The following is a 25,654-nucleotide window of genomic DNA, read 5'->3' as shown; positions in this document are numbered from 1 at the left end:
GCAGCTCCAATGATGGACCCGTCGGCTATTGATTGAAAAAGATTACACGGCCGCCGATATTACTGGGCTTGGATTTGAGCAGAAATCTGTGCAGCGCCACCGGGCTTTGATGCGCCCAAATTGCTGATCAAAGAGGCCTCTGGCCCTCCGCTTACTCTCTCTGGGCGGCGATTTTCGAAATCAGGCCAAATGAGAGCAACGCCCGCAGCGTTCAATTTGGGGGATACAGCAGCTTTATTTATTTCCACCCTCTGATTCCGACGCTCCCCTTTTGCTCCGAAATTATGCCGGTGATTTTTCATCCCACCCGAGATTTCCAGCCAACAAAAGCAGCCGAGTCTTTCTCCTGCCTGCCTGCAAGTTTCCGCAAGGGTCGCCCACTGCACTCGCGATCGATAAGGAGAAGAGTGAAAAATTGGACTATTGACCTGGGATTTGCACTAGGACGACCATAAAACCTATATTGCTTGACACCTCCGACACAATCCGGAGCTAACAATAAGACTCCATGTTAGCAGGTTTGAAGGTACAGAACATTTTTTTTTTAATTTTTAGAAAATAGTATTCTTAATCCAAACGAATTGTTGGTCAATTCCCTTTCTTAATTTAAATACTAAAAATAAAATACTTGAATAGGCAGAACTACAATTTCAGTGAATTTAAATAAATAAAAAAAAACTTATTTCACATTAGTTATTTAGCTCTTCTTTTGATGTTTTTCAATGCCGCGATCCTATTGTCGATTTAGTTGTATAAGGTTTTTGCTTTGTTCGGAAAACCAGTGGAGACCAGGAAACACGACCATTAAATTTCAAAGGGTTTGTCAGCACGTTTTTTGCGAGATTATCTTATAATCATTTTGAGTGCAATGATAAAAAATTAAAATTTATACAGCCGGCGCGCGTAATGTCAGTTTTGCGTGTCGCGTGCAATTTGACAGTGTACCGGGGCGACGGCAGTTTTAACTTTTTTTCCTTTTGCCTTGCATATTATACATGCTCGGAGCAGCAACAAATTCCGGCCGGCTAAAAGTTTCAAAGTTTGCGTTGCTAATTCTGGGGCTGTATAAGAGAGCGAGAGGCGAATGACATGACAAACAGCTCGCGTGGAAAGCTGAAAACGAACGGAACCAACTTCATCCAATATTAAATAGGCAGAGGCGAATTTCACAGGCTTCACTGCTAAAAGACTCACTGATTTCGCCTCGCCTGAATAATTCAAACGACCGAGAGAGAGCGGCGGAAAAGAGAGTGGGAGGAAAAAATAGGGTGAAAAGTGAACGTATGCAACCTTATGCGCTCGCAAGCGTGGCCGGTTGCCTACCCTTGCCTCATCCATAGACCACGGTGGTTGAAATTTCAACTCAAAATTCAATTTTTTTTTCACTAGCATTCAAGTCAGATCGATCTTGTGTATTTTTATTATACACAGACGGAGTTTTCTCTCTCGCGCGCGACGATGAAATATTTAAGCGCATCTATTCTGAGTTTCTCCATGCCGAAGAGCAAATATTTGGGCTTGTTTTGCGACAACTTTTCTCTCAATGTTTGCCTCCACACGCCTCATGCTCGACTTCCAAGCAAACATAAATTAATTTGATTTGAATAACATTTCCCACAGCATCCAACAGAGGGTTTCGACAAACTCGGCGTAAACAATTTTCTCTGCTTCCCCTGAACGTTCCAACAATTTTCGCTAAAAACTTTGGTCAAACTTATATTGTATTATGTCTGATTGAAAATTTATGCTTTTATGTAAATTACATCAACGGGTTTTTAAACATCATTTGAAAAAATCATTTTTTATTTAAAATTTGTTGTAAAATGGAATTATTTGATCAAAAGGTTTAAAAAGCACGTGAGGAAATTGAGAGAAGATCCTACGTCATGATTTTAAAGCCGGAATAGCGACGCTCTTGCACGCCAGATTGGCTTTCCGGACAAAATCCAATAATTCACCGAGCGCCGCCGCTCTCCAAAAATACCACACCACCAATCGCATGCGATACGGCATTAAAAATAGTACGCTACTCTTCCCGGTGGAGCGAAAGAGTCTAAAATTTTACAACCAGCACAGCTTTTCAATATTTCGGCGGCGTTCAAGGGTGGTTTTAGTGGCGCGCATAAAGTGTGTATTTTTGATAAGAGCAACTTATCTGTGAGCTTGCGGCCAAAGCACGCGCCGAAACGGACGCCATCCGGGTAAAAAACCAGCGAAAATTCAATATTTTTTTCCACAGTCCAGAAGATAAAACGGACTGCTTTCGCGAATTGTAATTTTGCTCTGGGAGTTAACGCTGAGCTGACAAAAATAAAAAATGAAACGCACATTAAACAGAGAGGAGCAGAAATTGCGCCAATTTCGGGCAATAAAACCGCACAGAGCTGAAACGTTTTTGCAGAGAGAAACTCACCGTTCGGGGCAGTTGTTGTCGGAGCCAACAATGGAGACGCATTATCTATAATTTGCGCTGCCTCCAGCAAGGTGTAGAGCCGCACAGAGGTCGCGTCTGCAACAAAATAGCGCTCAAATTATTATTGCTGTCGCGGCAAAGCCATGCGGATTTTGTAATTTGGCAATTTAGTTTCATATGTGTTTGTGTTTCCGAGCAGAATAGTGCCAGGTGTTGAAGCAAAAATATGAATAATAATGAAAATTGATTTCTTAATTTCCTTTCACAAAAAATTTATTAAATTTTAATCAAATGAAAATTATTATTTAATTTTTAAATCATTTATTTAATTAATGAAAAAATCCAAGCAAATCATCATTACTTTTGAGGATTTCCCACGATTTTCTCTCCGGCGTCAAATATTAGACAGGGAAATATTGCCACCGTTTTGCTAATTTGCAAGTCTCTTCCGCAGAAAAAAGCGCAGGAGCCTCATCCATCACTTTTTTTGAGTCAATATTTTACCAGCAAACTGCTGCTTCACAGCGGCACAAAACCAACAGGTGAGTGAAAATTTCGCTCGCTCATCAAAAAGCGAGCGGAGAGAATTTCTCACACTGCAAGCAGAAATATAATCAAGACAGAGCAGGTCGTAAAGATCACCCTTCCGTGACCATCTTCGGAATGCAGGCCAATATTCATCATAATCAACCCTGTCAGCCTTTTTCCGTTTTGAATAAATTACACAGACCGAAAAATTTCTCAAGCGAAATTGAAAAAGAATTAAAGGGCAGGAAGTGAGTCATCCGCGCCCATCCTCTGGCGGGCAGATGAACAATTGAATCACTTTCACTCTTTTTTATGATAATACACACCGTGCAGCAACAACAATCATAGTAATAATAACGGGCGTTGTTCTTTTTCTGTTTGTTTGAACCGGAAACACGCCTCTCCAAACAATAATGAGCCGCGCTGCGTGATGGATGGGATGGCCGTCCAGACCTGCAGAGCCGGCTTAGCTGAAATGGCCTCAGTTCTCTTGGGTCAACAACGCGCGCGAATCCAATTATACCATTCGGCGAATATTCAAAACTTTGCCGGCTTCCCGCTTGTGAAATGTGTTTGTGTTCGTTTCGCGTGCGACTGCCGAATAAATGAGCTTTGCCGCCACCCAATCGCGTTTCCAATACTTTTCCGCCTCAATAAAACTCGCACATTTGTGCAGCAGAGACGATAAAGCTGACAATTTTTTTGTCACCCACATTAACTACTCAATGTGCATGAGAAAAAAGTGCAATCTTCAGTATTATTATAATCAGTGAAGCCAGACAAGTCATTTATTTATCTATAAAATCCCTTTTAAAACATCGCATTTCAAAACGAAAGAAAAAAAGAATTAAGATTATGCTTATGGGACTGCTAAATTTTTGTGACTTTATTTTGAATGCTTTACTCATCTAGGATATTTTTAGCTTAAAGAATAAACTTTAAATAAAATTCCCGCCATTAAATTATCCATTTTCAAATATACGATCAGTACATTTTTTCCTCGTTCAACTTAGAAAAAAAATTAACTTTTTACCCCTTTCACGTCTGTAATTTCCCAATTTCCCATTGCTGCGTCGCTGGAATTCTGTTAACGCAGGTCCGAACGTGACAGTTTTTTCCCATTTCGCGCCTGTCATATAATTTATAAAAAAAAAAACGCTTGAAATTGAGATCACGTTCGTCCCGTCGCTTCCTGAGCGAGACAGAAAGCGTCAGACAGAAAGAGAGAGAGAGGAATGAATCGCGCTCACTTTTTTCAAGCTGGTCGGAGAGACAAAGGGCCTCAGGATGTGTGTTGGCTCAAAACACAAAAGCGAGACAGACAGCAAAGGATCACACCTTTGCAGGGTTTGTTTTTTCTGGGGGCGGACACTCCGTCTGTGTTTTACACCTGTTTCAAACGGAAATCCTTGTGGAAATAAATTTCACGGCACTAGAGAGAGAACGGGAAATAAAAATGGGCTCTAGTGTGACAGGTGATGAAAGAAACCACTTTATCTAAAAAATAACCACTCTTGCGACAGAAATTAATTTTTGTTGAGAGCATAAAAAGGATGGTTTTGTTACGACTTCTCTCCCTAAGGAGTAGAACGTAAATATTTGCCAAGAGCTTATAAAGTTCAATCAGTGGGAAATTGCAGAGATGGCGGTTTGAATTATTGCTGCTGCGAGATGTAATATACAGAGAGAGGTTATTTTCGTCCCTCGGGTCCAACTCTCTGTGATTGGAATTGGCTCTGGTAATTTTATTTTTCTGTACAAAAGGTCAGCACTGAGGTTCGCAGCCATCGTCTAATTGCGGCTCTGATTTAGGAATTATTTATTTAATCCATCCGGCGGCTAGTTAAGTCGGAGCAAACCGCAGCCGAGCAAAAGGCCCGTTGTAATTGTTATTATAGGGCAAAATTCAAGAGAGGGGGCGCTGTTTAGAAAACCGCAAAAGTGTTGTTGCAAAAGAGAACCACGGCCATCATCTAATAAATACCCTTGCTGCTGCTGCCGTTGGTTGGCTGCCTCTTTATTATCCGCGCGCACGCTCTCCCATTTAATTTTGAAATACAATGCCAAATATGTTTGAATTAGAGAGCTGTGCAGAGAGAGAAAGAGAGATGCTTTTTGTAATTGTAACAAATAATGCAGCAGCCCTCGCAGCTCGGTATGAAAAATGTCCAGGGAGCAGCGTTGTTGAGGTGGAAATTGCTGGAAGCCGCACAAAGGAGTAGTGAAAGCGACCCTTTTGCTTGTGCAAACTTCAGCGCAATAAAGTTTTGTATGGGTGTTAAAATAAATTCGAGCCCTGCTCCTTTGCTTTTATGGGCTGGAGGTGAAATTCGACACAAACTCGATTTGCTCAAACTGCACAGGCTGACCATGGGTTGTGCGCAATGTCACGTAGATTTTCCATTTATGCATTTCAGAGATCAAAAGGTTATCGGAAATTTTAGTTTATTAGGTTTATTAGTAATTCCGAATAAAAGTTAGATTAAATTTTACAAAACCAAAAATCAAAACTGTCGGATTTTAAACAATGCTGCTTTTTTTTTACAAAATTCTGGTAATAATTCACTCAACATGTTAAATTTGTGGACCGAATGCCGACTTTGGGCAGCAATAAAGACGAGAGGGCTCCTGTGGGAGTTTTAGGCGCGTTTTCGCAGCGAATTCCACGCGGCCCCTTTTATTATCGCTCACACGTTTTGCGCCATTAATCGCTGCAACAAACGCCGTAAATTGAAACGTGCTCTTGGACTGCATCTAACTCTTTGGGGCCTCTTCTGTAGCCCGACTGCAAAGTGGCCCGAAAATAAAATGGACTGTTTCCCACGAGAAAGATTATTTATCTTTATCGCCTCCCTCTGGTAAATAAATATGAGGCCGGCGCGCGCGTTTTTATCAATTACGCCGAATCTCCCCGCCGCCGCCGCTGCGTTTACATTTTGAACGCGGAGGGCTCGGTTGGGAAACAGATTTCGCCCCGCAGATATACACATATAATGCAGATTCAAAAGGAGCAGCGCTCCATTTGTGTTCTGGCGAAGAGCTTCTGCCCTGCTTTCGCAGCGCCTTTGAATGAAAATTATATCTGGCTGCTGCTCCGCCCGCCCTAAATTGAAATCAAAAAATGCATTCGCCGCCGCCGCCGCCGCATTCGAGCAGCAGGCGAAGAGAAGAAGCCTTTCTTTTTCTTTCTCTCTCTTTTGCAGAGCTGAAATCGAAGACGCACGAGAGTGGAGATGATAAGAAAGGGAGGCAGCACGGCCTGCTACGTCACCGCCAGAAATCAATTTTCGCGCATACACTTATCTCTCACACTTTGGTGGTGCCGCCAACCAATTTGGGCCAGCGAGTTCAAAAGTTCAGCACCCTTTTATTATTATAGATTGCTCAACATTATATATAATGACAGGGCTTTCTGTTTACGGTTTACGATACTAAAAAGTCGGATTTTAATATTTACTGATAATGTTTACAAATAAATTTTTGAAAAATCTCTATCATCTCAATTCAATAATTCAATTGTAACCTGACCTATCTAATAAAGCCAAAATAAATCTGATCATAATGAAAGACGAAAGAAATGTTAAAATAATTAAAAAAGTAAATATAAATTAAAATAATACTAAAATTACTTTAGAGGCTGAATCTGCATACTTAAGAGCCTTTCATGCCTTGACTAATTTAAAACTTTTTCAGCAAAGAAAGGCGCCGACTCTTTTTCTCTCTTGGCGCGAAACGCAAAGAGCAGCGTATTAAGGAGGCTGAATTGCATCTCTCTTTCTCAAGTCGTGTTTTTCCGCCCACAAAAAGTGTATACAAACGCCGAGGCCATTACGCAGCTACTAGTTGTTGTTTTTTTCAGCTCCTCGGTAATGGTCTTTTTATTAAACACAAGTGTGCACTTTGTTGCAAATAACGCGCGGGGAATAATATGCGGAGCACACTCGAGATGGCCTGCACAGGCTCGCGGTGGAATTCGCAGTTAAAAATAGAAAGAGTTTTCCTCCCCAACGCCGAGCAGCACCACCGCAGCCGGCGCGAGGCTTATTTTCCTCGCAAGGAAAATATAAATAAGGCTCTCGGTGCGCGCTGTGTTGTGTTTTACAAGCGATGCAATTTGTTTTATTCAAATTTACGAGCGGCGCAAAACGCGCAAATCAATACCGCCAGCCTGCGGCGCTGCAACAACCAGAGAGCGGGGGTGGCCGTTCTTCTTATTTCGCTCCGGCACTGCGGCTTTTTGCGCGATTAGTCTTGTCACTGGCAATAAGCGGGCTTGATTTATCAAATTCGTTAAAAAATGGGGTGCCAAGTCTACTCGGCGCTTGTTTCCTTTTTCTCTCTGTCTACGGCCAAGCAAAAATGTGCAGCCGGAATTGTTTGCTCTGTGAGGAATTCGGAGCTCAAATAAGAGAGCGGTCGCATTCCTCGTCGGCACAGACGAAATAATATAAAAATTCCGCAATTTATCTCTCCTAGCCTTGCCCGTCCACCCCGAACTGACTTTTCGCACTCCCTCTCTCTGTTGATAAACGCGTCCACCCAGCTTGACGTTCTTCATTACTTTGAATGATGTGCGATTGGATATGGGAACACCTACGGGAATCGCAAACATAGGGGGATCAGATTATATTTTTTTTCACACAAAAAAGCAAATTTTAATCAAAATTTTCAGCTATACCACAAGAATAATTAATTAAATTGCAATTTGAGAACATATCTGACCAGTTATTTTCATGGTTCTGATGGAAAGTTAAACTAAAAAATTAATTAAAGGAAAAACAAGTTGATTAGCAAAATCCTTTTTAGCGAATCCCAGTGTTTCAGATGGCATATTAAATAAATTGCGGCCGAGAGCTGTTAGTGTACTTTTGTTTCAAAGCATTTTCTCAGAATCTGCCAAATTTTTACTTCCTCGTCGGAGGTATTTTTATTCTGGGAAAAGCAAGCCACATGAAAAAATTTCCTTTGTGCCCTGCGAAGAAAGTCGACTGTAAATGAAATTTTACGTCCTCTTCTCTCAAAGAGCGGCGGCCAAAATGTGCTGTTGGTGTATGACATTAAATTGATCCCTTTCCCAGCAGAGCGAGTGGCGAACGAACGAACGCACCGGGGAAAAAAACTCCCCCTTAATGAGTTTCATGTCTTCCTCGAGATATTACGTGGATTATTCTTCCTTTCTCTTTTGCCCCGGTGAGGCAGAGAAGAAGAAAAGGTTGCCAGCAGAGAGAGAGAGAGAGAGATGAAAACATAAAAAATAGACGTTGCGCGAATGCCGAGATTATTAAGAAGGGAGGGATTTTTGCGGGTATATTTTCTTTCCTGCTTTAAAGAGTTTGCTTTAATTTCAGGCAAAGGGAAATTTGTTTGCAAAAGCTTCAAAGACCAAGTTGAATTTCATATCCAACATCCCATTAATCAAATCGGTCTGCGAAAACGCACACACAAAAAAAAAGTGAAAAAATAAAACGACAAAAACGTGGCCACAAATGCTCAAACAGATCGTATTTTAAAAGCCTTTTACGAGTTGTTTTAATAAAAATAATAAAAAAGCGACGCTCACCTGAGCTAGGTTTTTTCTGTCCGCGGACGCTTAAAACAATTCACAGCTAAATGTGTGAAAAGCCGCTGCTGCAGTGTGTTTATTCGTCGGTCACGTTGTATGCTGCAAGAGTGAGTGACTTTGAAAGAGCGACGCGGCGCAGGCACCACAAAAAAAGAGTAAATACATGCACGGTATGAAATGTTCCAGCAGCTCCTCCCTTTTTGCTGGATGAGTCACTAGAGCAAACACACGTCGCCGCGGCTTTTTCACCGCGTGATTTCATGCCAGATCCGCAGGATATTGGCTAAAAATGTGCGACAAGAGCCACTCATTCAGGCGTGACTGCTGCTGGGTTGGGTTTTCTTTATCGTCGTACAAAAGGAAATAAAATATGCACCGCAAAACCCTACCCTTGACATTTTGCAAAACTTATTCTTTTTTTAAAACGGTTTCAATAAGATTTTAAATTAAATTCGCTATATATGGTAGATTTCATTTGATGGCCTTATAAATTACTCTATCAACTGGCAAACATTTTTTTTAAAAAGATTGGAATTAGTTTAAGTTTTTAGCCCTACCAAAGAAAATTTTCTATACTTTGAAAGTTTTATATAAAATATCTAGAAAGGCGGGAATATTTTTAAAATTCCCCTCAACTGTTTTAAAAATTACTCACATATTTTCAGAAACAAACAGATCTTCTTATAACACTGCACGGTCTGTCTCTTGAATGTAAATAAGCCTCCCTGGCTGGTATTGTGACTTGTGAGAAGCCAAGCGTATTTGCAAGGTCACGTGTGTGTCACTTTGACGCGAATTGTCGCAACTGTTTCCTTATCTCGAGCAATCACCTCCAGCCAGCATCAAGACGCGCGAGTGTTGAGCGCGGCCGAAAGCAGCTGCGCGCATCACGTAATACTCAGCCACGTATTACATCAAAAAAGCAGGTGACGTCATATTTTGACAGACTTGCCGAGGGAGGAAGAAAGAAAGCGGCTAAAAAAAGAAATTAATCAGACGCCAGCTCTCGTCGGACGTGCTTATTTGCGTGAATTAAGCAAGAGATGACAGGCGTCTGCAGAAGGCCGTCACGGGTTAAAAGCAAGTCAAGTTTTTTTCCCCCAGAGAAAAATTGGCTCGAAAAACAGCCAATTTGGCGCTACTGGGCTTAATTTTACGCGAGTTAATTAATTCTCGCTCGCCCTAATGCAATTTGTTTGCCCTGTGAGACTAATTTTTAATTTCCGCTTAAGTGAATTAGGCTACAGTTTTGAAAGGAAAAAATTCCACTCATTGACATCATGGGATGAATTAACCAGGGCCAGCTAAATTGAATTTCGACCTTTCATGGAGGAAATATCAAAAACTTTTTGAATGTTTCCACTCGCTATTGTGTAAATAATGACTAATGACACACAATTGAGAGGGATATATATTCAACTGGATGCAATTAAAAATAAATTCGTGGAAGTGGCTTTTTATCAAGACCCTTCTTTGTCCCTCCCAGCGTGTGTATTTATTCCGCAGGCAGAGAGAAAATCCAATTTGAGGAAGTAGTTGGAAAAGTGCGTCGGTCCGTCGTGACAATAAATAAGCTTTTATTAGCAATTGATCGCGCCATATGTTGCTGCGGCCGCTGCCGGTCTAATTATCCATTCCGGGCACACATGGGCCAGCAGCGGGGCTCCATCCTCTCTTTTTTACCCACCGGCGACGCTGGCTGCACTGACAGCCCGCTAATTTCTTATTAGGCCGACCGCACACACCAGCCATGCACACACAAAGGTGCAATGGGAAATATAAAAAGCGAGGGTATAAGGGACGTGTCGCCCGCCCGCTTAATTTCCTCCAGCAAACATTCAGCGTGCCAAGGGGAACGCCAACATTAAAAACTTTTTTCAAACGTGCTTCCTCCTCAAGTGCGTTTCCTCTGCATAAAGAAGCCATGATAAAACTTTTTCCCTTCAAATAAATATTCAGCTATTAAATTAACATTAACATTGAATTTAGAAAAAAAAATGAAGAGTAAATAATTTTGATTTTAAATTATTTTCAAGTTAATAGAGGCTCACGGATGGAGGTCTTCTTTATCTCAATCGTTTTCTTGCTAAATTCTTGTCCAAAAATTAATTTATTTTAAATATATATTTACAACAATTGAATGTGAAAATATATTTGTAGCAATGTGGAAAAATAAACAAAAATAATAATAATTATAGAGGAAATATTTAAATTTTGAAAGTTCAGAAAATGTGCTCTCATTAGTCTCATAATATTGACTTTGCTTCATTATCTTTTTATGAAGCGATTTTTGTGGAAAAATTCTTGATGTTTATAATCATAGTTTTGCACACAAATTGGTGTTTATTTCAAAGCTTTGAGTCTACGGGAAGCCCAGACAAAATTTGCACCTTGAGTTTCCTTCACGTTGAGGATATTTGTCATTAGAGCGAGTTGCTTTGAGGTAGAAAATTAGCCACCTTTTATACTTGCCGGTTTCGCTTCCCAGAGTTGTGTCGCCGTTCCCTCTGAGCAAATTAAGTTCGAGTCGGAAAAGCAAGCACGGAGAGAGAGATCGACTTGTCCCATGTTTGCTGCAACTCATTTCCGTTTTCACGCCGCCTAAGCAAGCAAAAGCCATTCAAATAGAAGCAGCTCGCTCGCTCTCTCGACAAATAAAACGAAATTGTTGCTTTAAATAACAATGAGCGATGACGACTGATAAGCTCTCGGAGCGCGAGAGGTTAATGACAGGCGGCCGCAATTATGCGTGCCGAGACCTTTCCGCGCGCGCGGCACCACTTCTTGCACTTTTAGATTGGACCGAGTTGACCTCTGAGTTAGCAGCTGCGCGTCCTTATCGACCGCCGTGACCATGAGACGCTGGCGTGGACAATTTGCTCGCTGTGAATCTTGATCGCAATGTTTGCATTTTCAAGATGGAATGAAAATGAGGAACTCGTTCACAAATTTATGTTGCTTAACATTATTAATTTTAATATTTGAAATATGTTAAATCTAATTTCTATTTTGATGATCAAGTTTTTAAAATGATAAACCCTTAAAAATTTATTGTTATTTTGGATCTTAAAAAAATTATTCAAATTGTTTTTAATTTCTGAAAATTAAATTATTTTAACAAAAAACTGTTTTTAGTTTACACGATGGATTAAATTTGGCATTAAATTTGTTAGAGGCAATAAATTTAAAAAAAATCTTATCCCACAGTGATAAAATTTGTGATTTTAACAATAAATTTTACATTATCCAAATAAAGATTTGGCTCTCAAAATATTAAATAAAATTTTTTTAAATTATTAATTGATTATTTCTGAAAACATGGTAATGAATTTTCAAACCGGATTACCGTATGATTTAAAGCTCCAAATGTTTGCAGGAAAATTTGCGCTTTTGTGCAAATCAGCAATTTCGGTTGATCACCTCGCGCCGCGTTTTCAGCTCGTTATTTTTCCATTCGGCTTGCCAACGCTGTGTGTGCGAATTAGAGCAATTAGAGGCAGGCGCTCTTTTTTATTCTAAATGCCTCATCATGTTTTCGCCGGCGAGCGTACAGAAAAAGAGCCATTAGCAGGGCGCAATTTGCAATGTTATCGCCGAGTGTAAATGGGCGAGTCTTGTTCTCGAGCACACAAATATAAACGTGCACACACAACTACCAACTGATATGACATGTACATGTATAAATAAGCAAGCGAGCAGGCGGAGGTCGAGGAAATAAAACGCTGGAAATGTTTCAAATAAACTTGAGGAAATAAATCAGCACGAAAAAAGGCAATTTTCCGGGCGAGCACGTTCTCAAATTGCTAGTGCAGAAAAAAAATGAGACAATTAGTAAATTTGGACGGTTAAAACCCGTTCGGAGTTGCAAGTGAGGATTCGGCGCCGCGACAAAAAGTAGCAGAGCCCCTTGTTTGCATTCATCGCAGAAACAAAAGGCGTTTTAAATCGCACTCGGCGCAGTTTTTGCCCTCATCCGAGTGAGTAAGTTTTAGTGCAGATGGCGACAAATGAATAATTCATCCTCTAAGTAAGTCGATTTGTTTTTTGCCTCACTCTCTCCAGCTCAATTGAAATTCCTGCCTGTGCCTCTGGTGCCGGAATGAGGAATACAGATTAGAGCCGTAGGGCGTCGACGCTGCTCGCGCTCATCCGCCGGCATTAATTCAATCCAAATTACGTCGGCTGCAGTACCAAAGAAAGAAAGAAATAAAGAAGAAAGTGTAGGGCACAGGAAGGATTAGATCAGTTCATTATGCTGGAGGAAGAGCGACGCGCGAAACGAGAATGGCCCCTGCGCCTTTTATTAGCATTATTCCGCAGTGTGCTCTCTCTCTCGCTTTTTATTGCTCGCCGCGTGTTTATGACCTCTGCTGCTTCGCGGAAATGTCGCTGATAATATTTCACGCCAGCACTCAAAAGTAGAGTTGCAAATTTTGAACGGCAGCTCTCAACTGCCAGCAGAATGAGGTGACAATATATTCCAAAAAATATTCCAGAAAAAATTTTCGTTTCTCTTGTTGTTCATATTGGCCAAATTTAATTATTTAGATTGAAATTGGAACATGAGAGGACATTAAAGATAATTTAACAGTGAAACACCAAACCTCAAATTCATAATTAGAATCTTTTAACTTGCAAGAATGTATCAATAAGAAAGTTTAAAATGTATGTTTAGAAACTAAATTAATAAAAAAGTATTTGAATTATTTCTTAATTTTATGTAGAAATTTGGTGAAGCACTGTAGTATTTCAATATTTTGTAATTTTGACAAAAAGAATTCAAAATTATTTGCAATAACATATAGTTTTTAATAATTTATTAGTTGATAATTGCAACTATTGAAAGTTACTTTTTTCATCAAATATTTTTTTCTATTAAACATATTAAATGTTAAAATTATGAGAGCACTGGAGAGCACTTTTTAAATACTAGTTATAATGTCAAATAAAAAGTTAAAAAGCTTAAAAAATTACTTAAACTAAAATTAATTTATAATCCGAGTTCCCCAAAGAAAACTTTTAAAAGTATATTCCTGTTTACACAAAAGCTCTGAAAAGCAGCATATATCAAGTTTGATTAATCTGCGTTTGTTGCGGAAAGTTTGCTCGTAATTTCGTCTGCTAATCCGCTTTTCGCAGGCTGGAGCCAATTGCAAGTTTAACGACACCTTTTAATGCGTCGGCAATTTCGCGAACGAATAAAATTCAGAGTGTCGCTGCGTATATATCTCTCCCTCTCGCTCTCTGCAAATCCCGGCACAACTTTTGATCGATACTCGGCTGGAATTACCAAAATCGTCCCTTGAAAACAATGCTCGTGGCAGCGCAGGGGCTGCGCTTTGATTTTATGAGAGGCGCGCTCACCAGCAGTTTTATAAATAAAATTATAAAAATAGACGGCGGTGGATGCGCGCGAGCTGCTTGTTGTGTAAAAGCCCCGAAACGCCCGCTGCTGCTGCTGGCGGCACGTTATTTTCTCATTATTTCACAAAGGAACATGGCCACTAATTTAAAAGGCTAATTTAATTTCCCGCCGCGCTGTGACTCTTGCGCTGCGTGTGCGGACATTTACCTCCTCCATGCAAATTGCGAAATAATGTGCGCGAGCCAAATTCTGTGTCTTGTATGTACAAACTGTTCAAAATGCAATCTTTGGGGCTCACCTTGTGGCTTAATTGCTTTCTTCTGCTGCTCGCCGCACAACCGGCTAAGCTCTTTGACCGAAAACTTTGCGCGATCAAAGAGCTCCAAATCCCGCTTGCGTGCTCCAACAAACTTTGCTTCCTGGAAGACGCCGACCAACGTAATCTTCATCTGCAAAGAGAAAACAAAATTAATCGTCAGATTGCGGAATAACTGAGCATAAAAGTAAACCTAATTTCAAATAGAGGGTTTTCAATTAAAAAAGTTGTCTTTATTTTCATAAATGATATAATTTAAAATCAGTTCCACAAGTTTTGGGCACCCTGTTTATATTTAAGAAAAAATCATACAAACACATTAAATAATTTTTATTAAATAGAAAATATGTGTTCTGTTAATTAATTGCGGTTTTTAATAATTTTTTAATATCTGTAAAAAAATCAAGCAAATGCAAGAACTTTCAATTAAATTTAAAAAAAAAAAACTTATACCAAATCGCCCTTTTTGCCCGTATTTTATTTTGCTTTCCGTTGCTGCAGCATTGATGTTTGACGCATGCACAAAAGAACGCTCGTTGCAAATGTCAATGCGCAAGCAATAAATCGAGTCTGAAAGTAGCTCGACGCGGAATGCGTATACATATCCACGGAGAGCAACAAACAGCAAAAAGCATCCCCTCGGGACGCGATTATGCGGCTACAGGTGCAGATAGGTGAATTATTCGGCCGTTTGGCTGATTTGGCTCGAATTTATTACTTTTTCGCTGCCGCTGCTGACGTCACGTTATTTCTGTGGCACAAAAAAGGGGAAACGAGAGAGGAGCTCTCGAAGAACATAAATTGCCATCGTGGGAAATGGCGGTCTATTTCGCTATCATTTCTCGCGCGGCGCGACCCAACATCAATTTCCGAAGAGCACCGTTGTGTTTCGCGACAAGCAAATGAGCGAAAATCGATGGACCAAATGGAGCTGCGATGATGCGCCATGCATTATCGATCTCCGCTCCCTGGCGAGGGAAAAAGTTTTTTAATATTCCCGCATGCATCAATGGATTGAATGGAATTACTGTTTGAACAGACGAGCCCGCCTTTTCTTTGAAGAAAAATTATTCATCTCTCTCCTCCGCACCCTCCGCAGACCATAAAGACAAGAATCTCTTTTCTTATATGTTTTATTCCCGGGCCGTATACATAAAAAAATTATATAATCCGCGCTCCTAGAGTTTACGCAGCAATTTGGATTTTTATTCGGGCGGAACGCATAATAGACGAGAGGAATAAATTCAATTGCACCGTCCCTTCCACTTGGCGGGGGTTAATTTGGAAATAAAGATGTGGGCGATATAAAATACATTTTATAAATCATCTCTTGCGGACAAGAGCTGTAGAGCGACTTTTATATTTATTTGGCGCGCTCCCGGCGGGCGGCCGGGCAGAAATATGGATTTCCCCTGCTCATATGTAGCCTCTTGCCGCAGAATGACTTCTTCTTTGTTGTTTTATGCAATCGATAAATTATTATCTGTGGCACGAGGCTGTGATATATTTCCCGAAATAAAGCCACCGAAAGCAGCCGAGGGTGAAAAATGCGTCTGTTTTTTGCACGAGTGGATCCGAAATGACCTCGCTGTTTACAACCAGAGAGGGACAAAAGGAAATAATGCTTTTCGCAGGCAAGACTTTTGTTTTAATTGGCGAATGTGTTTGCCACAAGGAAAAGGTCTCGCACGGAATCGCTCCAGGTTTTAATTGAAAATTCGGGGCTGTGTTTAACCTTTATTTCCGCTTGAACTTTGCCTTTCAAACGAGAATTGCCGCGATTAAGTTTGTTTGAACGACAAATGAAACTCCAGTGAGATGGGAATGCTGGTTTCAGAAAGCTTTCTTGTTGATACAGAAAAGTGTTTGAAGTTGAAATTTGGAGTTTTATTAAAATAAGCGAAAATTTGCAAACACATTAGTTATTTATTTAATTTCTTTTTGTTACTTGAGGTTTGGAGTAAAAACAATACTTTTTTTTAAGAATGATCAAGTTTTTATAATTCGATGATGTCATTTTGTATGGGCAGAGTCAAAAAATTTAGTGCAAAAACTGTTGCCTTTAGTGACGAAACCTTGGGCGTGTTTTGCAAAACCCTTTTGAAAAAGCCGGGGCTTTTATAATTCAAAACGCTCGCTTTTGCACAGAGCATACATTGCAGCAGCTTTTCTATATTTTCCCGGGCCCGCGACTGCCATTGTAACAATTGCGAACAAAGGCGCGGTGGAAAAATTGCAACCAGCAGCAGCAGCCAGGCAGAGAGCGAGTTTTTCAAAAAGACTTCTTCTTTCCCCGTTCGCTTTTGTTGTCTGGCGGCAGAGAAAAATGAATGAATGGCCGCCGCGCCGCCACTGCTGTGAAGAAAGAAAGAAAGAGAGTCTTTAGAATGCAGATCGATTCCCGTCCGCCTGCTGCTCCAAAGACAAAAAATTCTTGCATGTCCCAGCGCCAGAGAGCGAGCATCACATATTCTTTTTAATCATGCGGGGGTTGCAAGGGGTGGCCGGAAGTTCAATATCCACCAGCCCCTGCTCTCTCGCATGTGTTTGCTTTGGATGTGCTCTCAAAATTCGGCTCTGCCTCTCAGCTTGTTTGACTGCTCTCGCCAAATAAAGTGTTTTTCTTGCGTGTGCGTGCCTGCAGCAGTATTTTTAGTGTTCCTTCGCGCTCGCTCGCAGCAGCGAGAGCGAAACCGAGGTTTGCTGTTTGCATTTTGGAATTGCGGTTTCAGCAGCAGCAGCAGATATATGTATAATACCCTAGCTGCTTCTTGGCAAAACTTGCGGCCGCAATTTATTCCGAAAAGATAAATCCGGGCAGCGCAGTATTTTGCCACAACAGCGAAAGAAGACCGAGCTGCAAAAAATAGCCCTGCCCTGCTGCGGAGTATGCGAAAAAAATAGAAAAGGATCCCAGCTGTGGAGAGGGTGGAAAAAAAAGAGTGCCACAGAATTTTGTACTTGACCTCGGATTTATGCTTTTTTTGGAGCGAAAAGGAACACGCAACGTAAAGTTGGAAATTTGTGCCTTTTGAGCTGAACCCTCGCAGGAAATGCAGAAGGAGTGACAAAAATTAGGAAGCAAAAAGAGGGCGCCTTTTCTATATAAAAATTTTAAAATTTCCTCAAGAATAATTATTGTTGTATTTATTTTACTAAAATTTTCTATGTCCAAAGGATTAGATTTGCTGCACATAAATCAATGTGTTTTTATAAATTTTTTGAAAATAAATTAAACTTAAATTCAAAGATTTATCTATTAAAATACAAATTCCACACTTGCACACTTTCTGAATATTATTTTTATCTCTATGCAGCAGTAAAAGATTTTATTATTTTTAATTTCAATAAATACTTCAATGTCCCTAATTTGGCAGCCACGCCAGTGAAATTGACGTGCCAAATTTAATTAGATGCGCCAAATTTTGAAGGAGACTAACTTCTAGATGTGAAGTTTGGAAGAGCATTAGGCAAACTGATTGATTAATTTCATACGGAAGGCAATTAGTAAAGTTGTCATCGCACGCAGATGAACTTGAAGAACAAAAGGAGCGTCGATGATCGCTTTGAAAAGGACGAGGCACTCGAGAATTCTCGCGTGGCGGCGGGCGTATTGGAATTCCTGCCTGCCTCCGCGAGTTTGAAACCAGAAGCACTCGACTCGCATCTCTCTCTCATTCTGGTCTCCCCGCAAAATTCGAAATCGCTGCAGCTTTTTGCGCCTCTCCAAAACCACTTGCCGCGATATCGATTTTCGCGTTGCGCTGCACGGCGCCCTCGCGGGATTTTCGAAAAGCCGAGGCCAAATAAAGAGATTGATGGTCCTGCGTTATTTACAGATTGCTCGCGTCCTTTGTTTTGCCCTCTCCTCTCTAATTTCTCTCGTCTTTCCTCGCTCGACTTGTCTCTTTGTGTGCCTGCGCAAAGAAGCACTTGAGACTGCGCTGGAAAGGAAAAGCCACCCTCGGGCGGCCGATCTCTTCGTTCGTTTCCACCCCGTTTTTTTCTCCTTTACCTTTCGTTTTCATTACTCGTGTGCATTTTTTGAGTGGCCGTCCGACGCAGTTGGAGGAGCAAATAATAAAAATTTTCCGCGCTCGACCCTCTCCACGGGTGCATAAAAAGTCTTTCCTCACAATTCACTTACTTTTCCCGTTCTTCGGCGGGCTCTCCACAAAATCCCCCGCTTTAAAAATCGCGCCACGTGCTGCAGCCGAAAAGTGTCCTTTGAATTCCCGGCGCCTGCCTGCTTTTTAACCGGGGGAAAATTGCCTGTGGAAATTTCTCTCGGCATAAAAATTCTAAGGCTCTTGAAATTACGGCACGTGGAAAAATTCCCTCCGCCTCGGTTTTTAACAGACTCCGCGCGGCGAGAAATTCCTCCGAGCGAGAAAAGAACGAGCAAAGAAAGGGGTGACGAAAGTTTTGCAGGCCACTCACATTCTTTTAAAGGGTTCATTCCAGCAACTCCCACCCCCACGTGCTCACCGACGGAGGGAAATTAACTTTTGATAAAAGTGGAAATCGGAGATAAAATAAACCCGAAATGGTTGCGAACTTTAAGGGTAAAAAGAAATTGAGTTTCTGAGCAGATTTCTCATCAATTCAGTTTTTTTTCTTTTTAATGAAAAAAAAACTTGTTTATCTTCTGAAGGAGAGTTTGTTATAAAAATATGATAATTTATTTTTGCATTTTTTCTATTTAATTATCTCAAAATTTAATTTGTACTTTGTACCGCTTTTTGTGGCTAAAAGGTGCAAATTTAACCGCTGGCAAAACGTTTTCGCTCAGGCTGAATGAGAAGCAGCAGCCGAAACCAATAAAATACGCCTCTGGTTCTTTTTTGCCCGGAGCTCCGCCGCGACATCGGCTTCCGAATACAAACTAAAAAGTTTGATCGCCAGTTTTTTCGGCTGCTGGAGAGAGAAAAAAGTAGTTTGCAACTCGTCGAGTCATTTGTTCGTCAGCAGAGGAGCTGTCGATAAAGAAGTGGCGCTGCGAGATGATAAAAGCAGTCGGTTGGCGTCTATTGGCACTATTGAATTTCCTCTGCCCCGGCTATATTATGGATTGGGTCGCCTACACGAGAATTTGTATTCGGGGCGAGAAGCTGCTTTTTCGGGCAATAATAAACAGCGGAGAAGAGCATCAGATAATATCACCTGGCTCTTTATCGTGCTGGGGGGAACGCGCGATTATGATGTGGCACGATGCGGGCGGGTCTTTCTCTCTCTTGCACCGAATAATAATAATAATAATGAGGCCAGGTCACGCAGCGGCGAAACCCAATGAGGGCCGTGTCAATGCAAATTAGACTTACGTATTACCGACCGGCTGCTCTTTCTCTCTGCGGGGGAAAGAAAGGAGGAAGAGTTTTGTTACATTTTTTTTATACTCTCCCTTTCTTTATGTATTTTTTCGAGCGCGAAGGCGGGAAAACGACGGAACTGCGCGATAAGATTTGTGTTTAGGAAATTCTCGACGAGATACGTCGCGCATGTCATTTGCATTTTTTACACGCAGGCTTGTCTTTTTATGCTTGAGCGGGTCTAAAAACGCGCTCGTTTGGTTTCAATTTCGCTCGTCTCTCATTTCGGCTATGGCAATGCAAAATAAAGGAGGGCCAGAATTTCAAATGAACACCGAGGTCATTGGCCCAGCGGTTATTGCGTGCAGATTTATGGCAATTATTTAAAAATTAGAGGAAAAATGGACAATATATCTAAGGTTCCTATCAAAAGTTATTTAAAAATAAAAATCAGCTTTATTTCAAACAAGTTGCAAGGAAAAGTAAAAAAGATCATATGTCATAAAAAAATTTATTTCAAGTTTCATAACGAAGTCCATATTGCTAGTGTTGGAATACTACATATAATGAATTTTATCTAAGGTTATTTAAGTCCAAATTTATTTTATGACGTTACGCCTGAGCTGCTTCAAAATAAATTGTTCAAATTTTACCAAATAATCCAGCCACTTTTTTAAAGCACGGTCTTCATTTGAGATTATTTGGTTAAATTCTGGATATTGATTTAAATCAAATTTTTATTGATTCTAACAGATCAGCGAATAATTTCTGAGTTAAATTTAAAATTTCTTCTTCTTGAAAGGAAACAACCACACGTGGACTAAAGATATATAACTTAATTGAAAAAAGGTTATCATTTTTTTTCTGAGCGACCACTAATTAAAATATTTGAAATATTTAATATTTGTCATGCAGTAAAAAGCCACCGAACGTCAATGCACTATCAAAATCAGACATGACGCGGCAAGTATTTTTTTTTATCACAGTTCGTTGAGGAAAAACTGTAGAGAGTTCTATCTAAAAAGGAAGCACCGGGGCGACCTCAGTCACACGTATCAAGGGAAACCGCAATCAGGGCTGGTGATATTTGTATTTGGCGGGGCAAACACCCAAAAAGTGTCTCTCCAAAATCATAAATAAAGCTCTTCCTAAAATTATATTTTATATGTGGCCAAAGGAAAAAGGGAGTTTGCGAAATCCTATAAGTTTGAAGTTATTGTCCGCTGGCTGCTGGGCTTTGCCGGTTGTTAGAAACTAATTTCAGAGCGACGCCTGCTTTGCTTCAGAGGCGGATTGTTTGGATTTGAACACGTGTTGGAGTTTCCGAGTTGCTTGGCTGCTGTGAAACTATACTGAATTCACATGCGGCCGTCTTCCTGCCCTAGTGGGGCGCACACTGAGAGGCCAGGGGCGCGTCTAACCCCCTGCAAGCTGTACTAAATGTTGCAGCACTTTGGTGGAAAGTAACTTTTGGTCGGTTAGTTAGTTAGCTAGTTTGGTTAGAGCTGTTTCGTCCTCTATGATGGAGGAGCTAACTTTTCCGAGGGCGAAAGAAAAATTCAGCGGTTGGGGATTATGAGGTTCGATGGGGATCAAAAGTTTTTCTGACTGGAATTAACGCCTAAATCATTAGGGCATTAACGATTGGAAACGTGATAAACGGACATAGAGAATTTATTTCTAAATCCCGCTAAATCCAAGGTTTGAATAAAATTTAATACTTATTTTTTCCTTGAGGCCACTAATGAACATAAATAAATGATGGGGACATAAAACTGAAAATTTTAATTATTCCATTGGAATATTTTTTCTTTTTGAATAATTTAAAAATATAAATGCCCAAATAACAAGTGAATCCTTATATTGGTTTTGGATTTCAATTCAAGAATGGGTGAAAAAACGGCTCAATCTTTACAAGAAATTAATCAATGATATATTTCAATTTTTGTGTGTTCAAATTTCCAGTTTTTCTTTACATGCACCTCTCAGCAGTCCCGCCACTGGGCTCTGGCATTGGTGGTGGCGGAGTAAAAAAAATGTTAAAAATAACCTCGAAGACGTGCGGCAGATGAGAGCACGTGTTTTATAAGAGCAGCATCAAATAGAGGCTCAAAAATAGACAAGCGTCTGCAGTTTTTCGACCGCGGCGCGTCTATGGTGTGGATCCCTCGCTCTAACTTGGGCAAATAGACACAGTGCGATAAGGACGCGCAACAATCCTCGCTCTCATTGCTTGGCATAATTTTTTTCCACCGCCTCCGGCTGCTCGTTAAAGAGAACAATAACAATTACAGAGCGAGAGCCGGCGGCGTTCATTAATTAACTAATAGACGGGTTAACGCGGTAATTAATTACCGACCCAATTTATGGTCCTAATTTATTTGTAAAAATTAATGGTTCTCACGTTTTGGACGCGTCGCTCGCACTCGTACTCGTCCATCACCCTCTTCCTGCTCGACCTGGAAAACACACAAATGATTTATTAAATTTTCGCTGACGTTTTCCGTGAATTGCTGAAGAGTTGTTATTTGTTTTTCATCACGGTGTTGTGCGTGCGGGAATGCGCGGCTAATTAGCGGCGCCTGGATTAAAAACAAGCTTTTTCAACTCACACGATTATTCTATCCATATTTTCGTGCCGTGTTATTCAGCAGAATTAATTTTTATTTATTATGCACCAAGAAAAGAAATTAAAAGCCTCCATTAAAACTTTGAAACTCTCTCACCGAAATATATAATTTTTGGTTAAAAATTCAAATTGACTTTGGAAACATGCGGTAAATGTGTTTTTCACATATGAGCAGCCAAGTCTCACAAGACGGCGAGGGTTAAAAAAGAAGGGCTGCTGGTTGGTTGGTGCGGCAATGTAATTTGGCCGCTTTTAAGCACACCAGCGAGGCAAAAAAGGTTGCGAGAGGGACTCGTAAACTTGCTGACTGAGAGAGCCTATATGAAAAAAGAGTTTGCATTTTTCCTTTACCAGCGAGGGTGCCTTTCGCCCACACAGATTCGCGGCGCACTTTGCGCCGAAAGGTGCGTTCGCGCAGCCAAATTGCTTTGCGACCTGCAATCGTGGAAAAGGCACGTTCACATTTTCAGCCGCAACACCTTTTCCTTTCTGTGCGCCGTCATTATACAAGAGCAGCATGAGAAGAAAAGAATGATTCAGAACCGCTTTTGATTGGCCTGATATCGTACTTTAAGAGAAATAGGGCTATTGAATTATTATAAAAATACTGAGGCTCACTGCGGCGGATAGTTATCTCTAGTAAAAAGTGGCAAAATTTTATATTACACAGTAATAATTTTGAATACTTAACTGCATCAATATGATTATAAAAAATATTATAAAATTAAAATTAAAAAAAAATTAATCATTGGGGTTTTTTATTTTAATTTGTGAGAAAATTTAAAAATAAATATGAACAAATTGGTAAATTAATTTTTTATAAAACTGAAAAATAATTTACAATATTTAAATTTGTATTTTGACATAAATTTACTGCACAAATATAAACAAATTTGTATTTGATGTTAAGAACATTGTATCCTTACTTTATAATAACAATATGATACAGAGAATTTTTCTTAAAAATTTCAAAGCTGCTAAAAAAATCAATACCGTGTGAGACCTTGTTTCAGTGGTTGTTGGATGCTTTTGAAGAGCCCTCTCAGCACTTGAGTGCGAATCGTGCCGAACAAATGGAATAAATTTGAAAGTTACATAAGGGATTGTATCGCCGTTGCTGCTTTGAGAGGAGAAATAAGAGCTGCAGCGTCGGCCAGAGAAAAGGTACGGGAGGTGCCAACTGATCGAATCACTTCGTGCTCTGCTCTTTTGTGAGCTGGCTGCCAGCTAGCAACTCCTTCTTCCTTCGAGAAGCGGCTGAGGTTGCGAAAATTGACAGCCGAAAGATCTGCTTTTACAGTTACTGTCTCTCAAATACGCTTTTTATTCCGCGCCCGTGTCACTCCCGGGAAGAGCTCACAGAATATTTGCATCTGCTGGAAAATGCGATTCCGTCCGAAACGGAGCTCCCCATATTTTTTATTCCTCTTTCTGTGTTTGCGCTTTTGAATTTTTCATTCGCCGCAGCACCGCCGAAAGAGGTTGCCAGATTAGTGCGCGCCGAGCAAAAATACATTTTCATTTCGCAGTATGCGCGCCGAATGAAATTCCTCTCGGCTGCAAAAGGGAGAAAAACTTCAAACGCTCTCTTGCCAATCATTTTAATAGGCAATCAGCCGCGGAAAAAGCCGCATTACATTTTTTTTTCGTGTACAAGCAGGTCTGATTATTTACCATCTGCTGGCTGCAATAAAAGAGCAAAATAATCGTAATCACAAAAAGCTATAGAGCTGCGCGCGTTTATTTTATTACTAATCAGACGGCGCGGCGCTTAATTGGAAATACGGGCAGTTTAATTTATTATACTGACGTCAGCTGCACCGAGTCATTTAATTAAGCCTGCCGAGCTCTTATATTTTCCATTGTAGTTAATAATTGTCAATTGCTTTTTGCTCCAGAGGAGAGAGAGAAGGAGGACTGCGCTTTTAATTGATAATTATTGATGCAAATGCGGTGCAGCCACATTAAATTTAATGCAAGATGGATTTGACTCTAATGCAAAATGGTAATTGCTTCGAGGAATAAAGGCAAGGATATAATCTGCGATTCATCGGAGGCTGCAAAAAACGGGAGAGATTATTGATTTCTGGTGTGCGCCAGTGACTCATGCTCCAAGGCGTGAATCTTTTATTCATCAGCAGCTCCCACTCAAACGTTTTAATTAGCTCAAAACCGAAGCAAAATTTTCATTTCGAAAGTTCTGATCAGAAAGTTGTAACAATGACTTTTATATACGATTTGAAGGTCGACCAGATATATTAATGCACATGTAATAGAAAGGCACAGCAACTGTAACAAGAATCACGAGGTTGAAGCAAAATGAATTTTTTCCAGTTAGGTAATTGACCCTTAGGGCAAGTGGTGACAGCTTCCCTTCAATGTCTCGTTAAAGTTATTTTATGAAGCACTTTGGAACAAAAAAAGAGTCACTTGTTATTTCATTAATTGTTTCTAACTTTTGTCTCTGGCCAAGAGCATAATATAAAAAAAAAAAATTGTAAAACAAGAAAAGAAAAAATAATCATAATGTTTGAGCAGCTCTTCTTCCGCCTTATTGAATTTTTCTTTCTACGAAATTCTCTCAATCCAATTAATTTCCTGCGCCTCCAAGTGTTTCTTCCCTTTTTGTGTGGCGAAAACCGTGCTCCAAAGAAACCGTACAGGTCGTTTAATAGCCCGTCCTCGTATATAAAAACTAAACGAAACAGAAGCGGCGGCGAAAGTAAACGTGCGTATCGCAATTTGGCCTTTTACCACTGGGCGGCCATCAATTGGTCCCATATTTACTTTCGGCCGTTTCATTGTTTTATGCGCGTTCAACTCGTTTCGTTTGTGCGTGCGTGCGTGCCAGCATTAACCATTCATGGGTTTAGCCGGCGGCGGGCCGACCTGCTCTGCGCTGATGATACTCTTTAATGTGTATCAAACCCTCTCCGCTTTTTGCGACACTGCGCACAGCAGCAGCAGCTCGCAAAGCCGCAAAAACGCTGACGACTCTCATCTTAATAGAAACGCCGGTTTTGCGGCCCGCAAGAATTGGCACTGAAATTTCAATTGGCGCCCCTTTGTGAGCGACACTCTGCGTGCAGACCGCGCGCCACTTCATGTGTGCCAAAATTCGGCAAAAAAGAAACCCTTGTGCACATTTTTATACAACAGAGTATTCAAACGATACTGCTGTGTGGTCTTTTTAAGTGGGGATTGGCACAAGCATAGCCAAATGAAAAAAGGGTCGCATATCTTTTGAAGCTTCCAGTTTCCGTTAAAAATAAATGATTTTTGATAATTTGGTAGTAAAAAAAGAGATTTGATTACCATTTTATGTATTGCTATCGGAAGAATATGTTGTAATAATATATTAATTTGCGAAGCGGTTCAATGATTTTTACAACAAAATCTGGGATTCTTACAAAGTGGCTTTATGATATGCATATTTTTTCTCTCAACTGTAAAAATAAGAAATCATTCTTTAATAAGAGGGCTTTCCTGCTTTGCACATGAAACCTGAATTTTTGAGGAATTTCCAGCTCT

At 40.4% G+C, this 25,654-nt stretch overlaps 1 long non-coding RNA gene across 1 annotated transcript in view; it reads right to left on the bottom strand.

The window, feature by feature from the left end:
• Positions 1-871: 871 nt before the first annotated feature.
• The window catches only part of LOC132196016 (uncharacterized), a 43,121-nt gene continuing 18,338 nt past the window's right edge, over positions 872-25,654 (bottom strand). Inside the window, exons 2-4 of the long non-coding RNA XR_009441722.1 lie at positions 21,899-21,953; positions 14,168-14,318; positions 872-2,509 (exon numbers count right to left, since the gene is read on the bottom strand). This is a non-coding gene — a long non-coding RNA (uncharacterized LOC132196016). The remainder of the gene's footprint in view (positions 2,510-14,167; positions 14,319-21,898; positions 21,954-25,654) is intronic.

Source organism: Neocloeon triangulifer, unplaced genomic scaffold (assembly GCF_031216515.1).
Source record: "Neocloeon triangulifer isolate White Clay Creek 2 clone unplaced genomic scaffold, ASM3121651v1 ptg000011l, whole genome shotgun sequence".
NCBI lineage: Eukaryota > Metazoa > Arthropoda > Insecta > Ephemeroptera > Baetidae > Neocloeon > Neocloeon triangulifer.
Note: the sequence above shows the minus strand (reverse complement) of the source record. Positions and strands in the feature narration are given on the sequence as shown.